Below are 10,345 nucleotides of genomic sequence, written 5' to 3'. Positions count from 1 at the left end.
AACACTGGTGTAGATACAAGGTAGTCATCAGTTTGACCCATGTGGGGCTCACAGTCTTAATCCCTATTTTACGGAAGAGGTAACTGAGGCACAGAGAAGTTAAGTAACTTGCCCATGGTCATAGAGCTGACGAGAGGTGGAGCCTGAATTAGAACCCACAACCTCTGATTCCCAAGCCCATGCTCTTTCCAGTAAGCCACACTGCTTCTTTTCAACCTACCACAGCACTTAGTACAGTTTCTGGAACATAGTAAGCACTAAATGAATGCCATTAAAAGTAACAATCTTTCCATCACCCTCAAACTAACAAAACTAAAATCTCACCATCAGGAGCAATTTCACTGATCTAGTCACCTAGCAGACAAAGAGTTGCTTCATTTCCTTAGGCACCTAATTTACAACTGTGCCAGAGACACATGTAGGGGGACTACTATTCAGCTTGAGTATATTATTCAGTACATTATGAAAAGATACTTTATAATTGAGCCAATCATATTTATCGAGTGCTTACTATGGGCAGAGTACTGTACTAAGCATTTGGGAGAGTACAATACAACAGAATTAGCTGATGTTGCCTGCCCATAACGAGTTTGCAATCTAGAGGGGGAGACAGATATTAATTAATATGAATACCTGGGTACATATTTCTTTCAGATTTCTTCATGTAATAGGATCATTCCTCAAGCATATTTCAGAGCAACTTTCTATTATGGAAGTAGTGTGGCCTACTAGAAAAAGCCGGGGCCAGGGAGCTAGAGGACCTGGGTTCTAATTCTATCTCTGTCATTTGTGTGACCTTGAGCAAGTCATGGCTTCACTGTGGCTCAGCTTCCTTATTTGCAAAATAGGGATTCAATGCCTATTTTCCCTCTAACTTTGACTGTGAGCCCATGTGGGATAGAGACACTGTGTAACCTGATTATCTTATATCTCCCCAGTGCTAATGGTACAATGCTAGGCACATAGTTAAGTGCTTAAGAAATACAAAAACTATCATTATCATCATCAACATCATTATCATTATTGTTACTATTATTACTACTAGTGACCTGATATTGAAGTGTAGGAGATCAAATATTCTATGAAACAGGGGTTTGACACTGAGGAATATGGCAAATGATGTAGGCTAGGGAATTATCACCACTCCACTTTGGGTTGCAGCTAAGGAATTCTTTCTGGGAGATTTGAGTCCGGTAGGCTGAATATCCAGTCTGCTAGTGAATTGTAGTATGATTTCAAGCAAGTCACTACACCCCATTAGATTTCAATCAGACAAACAGCAGGCTATGTCACACCACAGCACATATAATCCAGGGATAAATCTCAACAGTCCAGCACATTAATGTGAGATGACAGGGTGTACAGTTGAAACTATTATGGCTTCTCTATCACCAGTTAACATTTGGGGATTAAGAAGTCTTCAAAGAAAGCAAATTAATTTATAAAAATGCTTAAAGATCCTCATAGAGAGCAGAGTTCAGAGATGGAAAGAAGTGTTTCAAAGGAGTTGTCCTTTTATAAGATATTTTATGAAGAAAAGAAGAAAGGCATCGAACAATGTAAAGTGGACACATTTTTCACTAAAATGGGAAAACTATAACTATAAAGTAAATAAGATTCTACTTTTGCAACCTCCGGCAGAGATTCATAATTATGCCCCAACTTCTCATTTAATTAATGTGCTACTTTGCTTTGCAATTCTTTTAAAAAATTAAGTAACCATTTAATGATGCTTAATGTAATGGTATATAACGCATAAAAGAAGTTCTTTTTTTACCTGAGGTTTTGAAACTAATTTCATTTATAGCATGTTAGTCCATGAAAAAATATACTCCATAATAGAGCCATGGTAAAACCATGTTTTCAAGGAAAACATTACAGGTTTATCGTGAGAATCATCTATGTTCTCAATTCTAGCAAAGCAGAGGAGCTGTCATGTCTTAAACAAGGTTGTTTTGAAAATGATCAGGTATCAAAAACGTTTTGAAGATACCTACAGGTCATACTCCATCTGAGACAGCCAAAGAAGCATTATGAGCTTCACTGGCTTCCAAAGTTGATGTGAGAAAAAGACCTAAGGAAAATATCTCCTAGGGAATACAGTCAATCAGTCATATTTCATGAGTGCTAACTTTTTGTTTGTTTTTTTTTCTGGTATTTGTTAAATGCTTACTATGGACAGGCACTGTTCTAAGCACTGGGGTTGATACAAGGCAAAAGGCAAAACTTATAATTATGGTATTTGTTAAGCGCTTACTATATGCCAGGCACTGTTCTGAGTCCTGGGGTACAAACAAGATAATTGCATTGGACCCAGTCCTTGTCCCACACAGGGTTCACCATTTTAATCCCCATTTTACAGATGAGGGAACTGAGGCACAGAGAAGTTAAGTGATTTGCCCAAGCCCACACTGCAGACAAGTGGCAGAGCTAGGATTAGAACCCATGACCTTCTGACACCCAGGCCTGTGCTCTAGCCACTAAGCCATGCTTCTTCTCCTCAGGTTGGACATAGTCCATGTCCCCATGGGGCTCACAGTCTTAATCCTTATTTTACAGATGAGGTAACTGAGGCACAGAGAAATGAAGTGACTTGCCCAAAGTCACACAGACAAGTAGCAGAGCTGGGATTAGAACCCAGGTCCTTCTGACTACCAGGCCCGTGTGCTATCCATTAGGCCACACACAGCTTCTCTGTGTGCAGAGAACTGTATTTAGTGCTTGGGAAAGTACAGTAAAGTAAAATAGAGATTAAATCCTCCTCCCTCTAATTTAGACATTGAGCCCCATATGGGACAGGGAGTATGTCTAACCTGATAAACATATATCTACCCTAGTGACCTGATAAACATATATCTATCCCAGTGCTTAGAACAGTGCTTGACAAACAGTAAGTGCTTAACAAATACCAATGTGCACAAAAAAAAAAAAAGGACTTCAAAACTCACCTGAGTTTGGCCATCTCTTGTTTGGAAAGTTTAGGAAAGGTCTTGCTCTGCCAGGTGATTTTAATGTTCAGACAAGAGATCACCTTTCTCTAGCCTCTCAGTGCCTGGGTCATGTCTAATGCTTTTCTTTCCACCTGTCCCTCAAAACTATTCAAATTAAGATATTGTGAGCATTCTGTCTACTTAAATCCTGAAGGTGCCAGAAAATCATTTCACTATTTAATATAAGCACTCAAAGTGTGAGTATGAAATTGGTTAGAGCATGGTTGTCATTTTCCAAAACAGAATCCCTCATCTTTCCACACAAACCCTATCCTCCCCCGTCTTTTCCTTCACCATAACCTCCTCATTACCTTCGACTCATCTCTGTCATTCAACCCACACATTCAATCTGTCACTAAATCCTGTCAGTTTTGCCTCTCAACATCGCTAAAATCCACTCTTTCCTCTGCATACAAACTGCTGCTACCTTGATCCAAGCACTTATTCTATCCTGCCTTGACAACCACATCAGCCATCTTGTTCACCTCCCTGCCTCCCATCTCCATACTTTACTCTGCTGCCAGGATCATTTTTCTTCAAAAACGATTAGTACAGTTTCCCCACTGCTCACGCACCTCCAGGGGTTGTCTATTCACCGCCGCATCAAACAGAAACCTTTTACCACCAGTTTTAAAACCGTCAGTGAGCTCAACCTCCTCCTATCTTACCTCCCTGATTTCCTACTACAATCCAGCCCTCACACTCCTCTTCTCTATTGCCACCTTACTCACTGTTCCTCGATCTCCATTGACTCCTTGTCCATGTCCTCTCTCTGGCCTGGAATCCCCTACCCCTTCAAATATGACAGACCACTACTCTCCCCCCTGCTTAAAGCCTTGTTAAAATCACATCTCCTCTTTGAGGTCTTCCTCACATAAATAATTTCCCCTACTCTTTTTCTTTTTCCTTTCTGTCACCTATGCATTGGATTTGTACTTTTTTAAGCACCTGAAATTCACCTAATCTTAGCCCCACTGCACTTAGGTACATAGTCGTAATTTATATTAATATTCATTCATTCAATAGTATTTATTGAGCACTTACTATGTGCAGAGCACTGTACTAAGTGCTTGGAATGTACAATTTGGCAACAGATAGAGACAATCCCTGCCCATATCTGTCTCTCCCTCTAGACTATAAGATCCTCACGGGCAAGCAGCATGGCATAGTGGATAGAGCATGAGCCTGGGAGTTAGAAGTTCATGGCTTCAAATCCCAGCTCTACCACTTGTCTGCTGTGTGGCCTTGAGCAAGTCACTTCACTTCTCTGTGCTTCAGTTACCTCATCTGAAAATGGGGATTAAGATTGTGAACCCCATGTGGGACAGGGACTGTGTCCAACTGGATTGGCTTGTATTCAACCCAGTGCTTAGTAAAGTACCTGACACATAGTAACTACTTAACAAATACCACAATTATTATTATGGCAGGGATTGTGTCTATGAACTCTGATGCACTTTACTCTCCCAAATGCTTATCGCAGTAGTCCCCAAGCAGTCAGCCCTTGATAAACACCCATGATTGATTGATTGACTGATTGAAGATGTCTTTATTGGGTGTGTAGAGGGAGGATGCATTAGCTGTTTGGTGGGACCAGGTTATGGAGGTTGTAAACAGATCTAAATCTCTCCCAACAGAGCAATTCTCACCGTGGCTTCGACCACAATCAGGGGAGACTTCTTTTTTAAGAGTTCTTTCCCCTCGCGTGCACTTAGTCAGTTCCTTTTTTTAAACTCTCATGAACCAAGAGATGCAAACTTCTATGCTAGATAAGTTGTTCTAGAGGGTCTCAGGGTTTCATTAAGTAAATAATCTTAGTGTAGTACCCTATGCCTGGAGATAATTTAATCTAAATATATTCAGCTCAAACAGACAAACCAACAAGCTCAATTCCACCCTGACTCATTAATGGATTCAAACCAGAGTTCAGAATAGTATTTATATATAACTAATCTCACTGACATTTGACATTCGTAGAAATTGTTAGCTACTTGTGGTTGCACAGTACTTTGGTCTTTTCTAAAGAAATGATAGGATAAGATAAAAAGAAGATAGAAGAAAACAAAAAGTGTAGCCTAGTGGAAAGAGCACAGTCCTGGAAGTTAGAGGACCAGGGTTCTAATCCCAGCTGTGCTACTTGCCTGCCATGTGACCTTGGGCAAGTCATTTCTCTGTGCTTCAGTTCCTTCACCTGCAAAATGGAGATTTAATAGCTATTCTTCTTCCTACTTAGCCTGTGAACTCCATGTGGGACCTAATTATCTTGACTCTAAGCACAAAGTAAGCACTTCAATACCACACAATGCAAGTATAAAGGAGCGCTTGCTACATACCAACCAATGGTATTTGAGCACTCACTGTGTGAGGAGCTTTGGAGTACCATATAACAGAGTTGATAGACACATTTCCTGTCCACAGTGAGTTTACAGTCCAGAAGGGAGACAGACATTGAAATAAATGATAAATTAATTCATTCATCATATTTATTGAGTGCTTACTGGGTGCAGAGCACTGTATTAAAGGCTTGGGAGCGTACAATACAACGATAGACACATTCCCTACCCACAAGGAGCTTGCAGTCTAGAAGGGGAGACAGGCAAACCAATTACAGATATGAAGTGCTGTGGGGCTGGAAGGGGGAATGAATATAGGGAGCAAGTCAGGGTGACCCAGAAAGAAGTGGGAGAAGAGGAAAAAGGGCTTAGTCAGGGAAGGCCTCTTGGAGGAGATGTGTCTTCAGTAAGGCTTTGGAGTGGGGGCAGAGTAATAGTTTGTTTTGTATGAAGAAGGGAGATGTTCGAGGGGGACGCTCCAGGCCAGAGCCAGGATGTGGGTGAGAGGTTGGTGGAGAGATAGACAAGATAGAGGCACAGTGAGAAGGTTAGCATTAGAGGAGAGAAGTCTGCAGGCTGGGATGTAGTAGGAGAGTAGTGAGGCGAGGTAGGAGGGGGCAAATATATACCTAAGTGCTGTGGGAAGGGTGAATGTCAAGTTCTTAAAATGGTACAAATACCAAGTGCATAGGTTCATTCCTTCCTTCAATCATTTTTATTGAGCACTCACTGTGTGCAGAGCCCTGTATCAAGCGCTTGGGAGAGTGTGATATAACAATAAACAGGTACATTCCCTGCCCACAAGATAATAGTCCATAATGGGAGAGATGCATATTCAATAGTATTTACTGAGCACTTACTATGTGCAGAGCGCTGTACTAAGCCCTTGGAATGTACAAATCAGCAACAGATAGAGACAGTTCCTGCCCTTTGATGGGCTTACAGTCTAATTGGATATATATAAATGAATTACAGATATGTACACTAGCAAGCACCTAGTACAGTGTTCTGCACACAGTAGGTGCTCAATCGATACAGTTGAATGAATGAATAATAAGAAGAATGCTATTTGTTAAGCGCTTACTGTGTGTCAGGTACTGTACTAAGCACTGGAGTGGATACAAGGAAATAGGGTTGGACACAGTCCCTGTCCCACGTGGAGTGCACAGTCTTGATCCCCATTTTACAGATGAGGTAACTGAGGTACAGAGAAGTTAAGTGACTTGTATAAGGCCACACAGAAGACAAGTGGGAGCTGGGATTAGAACCCATGACCTTCTGACTCCCAAGCCCTTACTTTAACCACTATTCTACACTGCTCCCCCTTAATAAGTGTTGTGGGACTGGGAGGGAGAATGAATGAAGGTGATGCAGAAGGGAGTGGGAGAAGAGGAAGGGGGTGCTTAGTCAGGGAAGGCCTCTTGGTGAAGATGTGCCTTCAATAAGGCTTTGGGGCAGGGGGAAGTAATTGTCGAATTTGAGGAGGGAGGGCATTCCAGGCCAGAGGCAGGACGTGGGCAAGGGGTCAGAGGTGAGATAAACGAGATCGAGGTACAGTGAGAAGGTTAAAATTAGAAGAGTGAAGTGTACTGGCTGGGTACTGGCTGTTGTAGGAAACAAGCTGAGGTAGAAGCAGGCAAGATGATTGAGTGCTTAAAGCCAAAGGTGAGGAGTTTTTGTTTGATTTGCAGGTGGATGGTCAACAACTGGAGTTTCTTGAGGAGTGGGGAAACATGTCCCAGACATTTTTGTAAAAAAATTATTTGGGTAGCAGGAGCCATTTTTATCTTCCCATCACCAAACAAATAATCATCTTAAAACTGACATTTAAGAAAATACCTCCTTCCTGCATCTCCCTCTCTCCTCCCCTCTGTCAACACAATACAGTGTGGCCCTTCCCTTCTGTCCCCACTCCTTCACTCAAAGCAGATTTTGAAGCAAGCAGACAATGAATCTCAGCATGGGCTTTTTTTTCTTTTGGTCCACAAAACTCTGAACTGCCTTGAAGTTCAAAGCCCATCCCTAGGGCCTTTATTAACCAACCCGCTGCTCCCCTTGCCTCAGCTCATTTCAAGTGCAGGAGACAAAAGTTGTGAATGTGTGAGAGTTTGTGAGAATGGGTTTTGTGTAGGGGGGCACTAATGGCCCCCCAGGGAACACAGGACACCCCTTTGCCCAGCTTCCCCCATTTCCCACATATTTTAGTTGTTTTTTCCTTGATGATAATCTTATTTAAAAGGGGTTATAGTTCCCAGTAATTAGGAAATAATCACTATGTAATTAGAGTAACAATGATTAATTATAAATAAGACCAGCATGTATTTACCTGCATAGAAAAGAACAAAAGGCACCCTGATCTGTATAACAGTACAAAGGAAAGGGTTTCTGCTTCTTTCCACTCATGGGTAACTCAGCTCTCCTTTACCTTGGTGACTGATATTAATCATTTCTTCACTGGTATTTCTTAAGCACTTACTATGTGCAGAGCACTGTACATGGCTTGGGAGGGTAAGAGAAGTGGGATGGCCTAAGACAAGTAGTGTGGCCTAAGAGAAGCAGTGTGGCCTGTGAGTCAGAAGGACCTGAATTTTAAACTCAGCTCTGCCACTCGTCTGGTGGGTGACCTTGGGCAAATCATTTAACTTCACTGTGCCTCAGTTTCTTTGTCTGCAAAATGGGGTTTAAGACTGTGAGTCCTATGTGGGACCTGATCATATTGTGTGTACCCAATGCTTAGAACTGTGCCCAGTGCATAGTAAGTGTCTAACAAATAATGTTATTAATATTACAATACAATAGACCTGGGAGTCAGAAGGACCTAGATTCTAATCCTAGCTCCACCACTTGTCTGCTCTGTGACCTTGGGCAAGTCATTTTTCATTCATTCAATCATATTTAATGAGCACTTACTGTGTGCAGAGCACTGTACTAAGCGCTTGGAAAGTTCAATTTAGCAACAGATAGAGACAATTCCTACCCAACAATGGGCTCACAGTCTAGAAGGGGGAGACAGACAACAAAACAAAACACGTAGACAGACATCAATAGCATCAAAATAGAAAATTGAATTATAGATATATACACATCATTAAATAGAATAATAAAAATGTACAAATACACACAACTGCTGTGGCGGGGGAGATGGGGGTAGAGTAGAGGGAGGGAGTAGGAGTGACAGGGAGGGGAGGAGGAGCAGAGGAAAAGGGGGCTCAGTCTGTGAAGGCCTCCTGGAGGAGGTGAGCTCTCAGTAGGGCTTTGAAGAGGGGGAAGAGAGCTAGTTTGGTGGATATGAGGAGGGTGGGCATTCCAGGCCAGAGGTAGGACCTGGGCCAGGGGTCGACAGTGGGAGAGGCAAGGCACAGTGAGGAGGTTAGCTGCAGAGGACCGGTGTGTGCTGGCTGGGCAGTAGGAGAGAAGGGAGGTGAGGTACTTATTTCACCTGTAAAATGGGGATAAAGACTGTGCAACCCAAGTGGGACAGGGACTGCATCCAACCCAATTTGCTTGTATACATCCCAGTGGTTAGTACGTTGAATGACAATGATCAGCTTCAGTTGCCTGGTTTCTGGAGCAGTAGGGTAATGGAATTCAGAACAAGGACTATTAAGGAAGTGTTTAAAATGCAAGGACCTTGGAAGAACTCTTGTGCAAGAGTTCCTGTGCAAGATGCCATTTGGCATCTTTATTAATGGTGGAATTTTAACTTTTTAAAAAATTGTCCCAATTGTATTGGGCTGTCATTTTAAGTTTCAACAGCTGCCACTTTCCATAATGTTTAGCTTATGATATTCATTTATGATTTCTTCTTCTTCCTTAATTATGACATCTCAGAAGTTAAAAAGAATATCTTCCCTTGGAAACTAATTTGATGGCATTTACAACTCCTTCAGACTCACTAGACACTTTATTAGACTATATATAGGGTGTTGTATTGAGAACAGGGCTCTGACTCCTGACCTTCAAGTCAAAGCTTATCAATTTAATCAGTTTTTCAAGGGATTGCTATGGGAGTAAACTAGGAAATATGATACTTCGCCTTGTTTTGCGGCCTTTTACCCGTGGAGAGAAGTTCAGACCAGGAGTGGGTTTTGAAAACTACTCAAAGAGGCCTAAAGAATGGATTAGAGAGACACTTTCTAAATTCAAGAACTTTTCTAGCTTATGAATGTGTCAAACCTAAAAAGGCTACTGACTCCAAAATAATGTTTTTGCCTGGCATAATTCACTGGATAATTGCCCAATTTCCATCTTCAGGACTTTAGATTCTTTCCAATGGATAGTAGAACTGAAGCAAAAAAGTTGTGTTGAATCTTAAGAAGCAGGGCCACAAACAGTGTACGATTCTGAGGATAAAAAACAACAAACTATACAGTCTTCTTTGGTCCACAGTTTGGAAGGGGAGTTTCATCAAAAATCAGCCTCTTCAAACATGCCTCTGCATCATGCAAAAACTCCTTACCCTAGGCTTTAGGGCACTCAATCAACTCTCCCCCTCCTACCTCACCTTACTGATTAATCAATCAATCAATCACTGGTACTTATTGAACACTTACTATGGTCAGGGCACTGTACTATGCCTTGGGAGAGTACAATAAAATGGAATTAGTGGACATGTTCCACGCCCCTAACGAGTTTCAATCTAGAGCTCCTACTACAACTAACCTCACACTGATCCTTTACCACCTAGCCCCCGCTGTACCTAGATTTCATCTATCCTGCTCCAGCCTTCTTGTCCATGTCCTCTTTCAGGCCTGGAACTCCCTCCCCCTTCATATCTGTTACACCACCCACTCCCCCACTTTTTTTTTTAAGGTATTTGATAAGTGCTTACTATGAGTCAGGCACCTTACTAAGCACAGGGGGGATGGACACAGTCCATGTCCCACATGGAGCTCACAGTCTTAATCCCCATTTTACAGATGAGGCTACTGAGGCACAGAAATGTTAAGTGACTTACTCAAGGTCACAAAGCAGCAAATTGGTAGAGTTGAGATTAGAACCCAGGTCCTTCTGATTCCCAGT

The sequence above is a fragment of the Ornithorhynchus anatinus genome, chromosome 1 (assembly GCF_004115215.2).
Source record: "Ornithorhynchus anatinus isolate Pmale09 chromosome 1, mOrnAna1.pri.v4, whole genome shotgun sequence".
NCBI lineage: Eukaryota > Metazoa > Chordata > Mammalia > Monotremata > Ornithorhynchidae > Ornithorhynchus > Ornithorhynchus anatinus.
Note: the sequence above shows the minus strand (reverse complement) of the source record.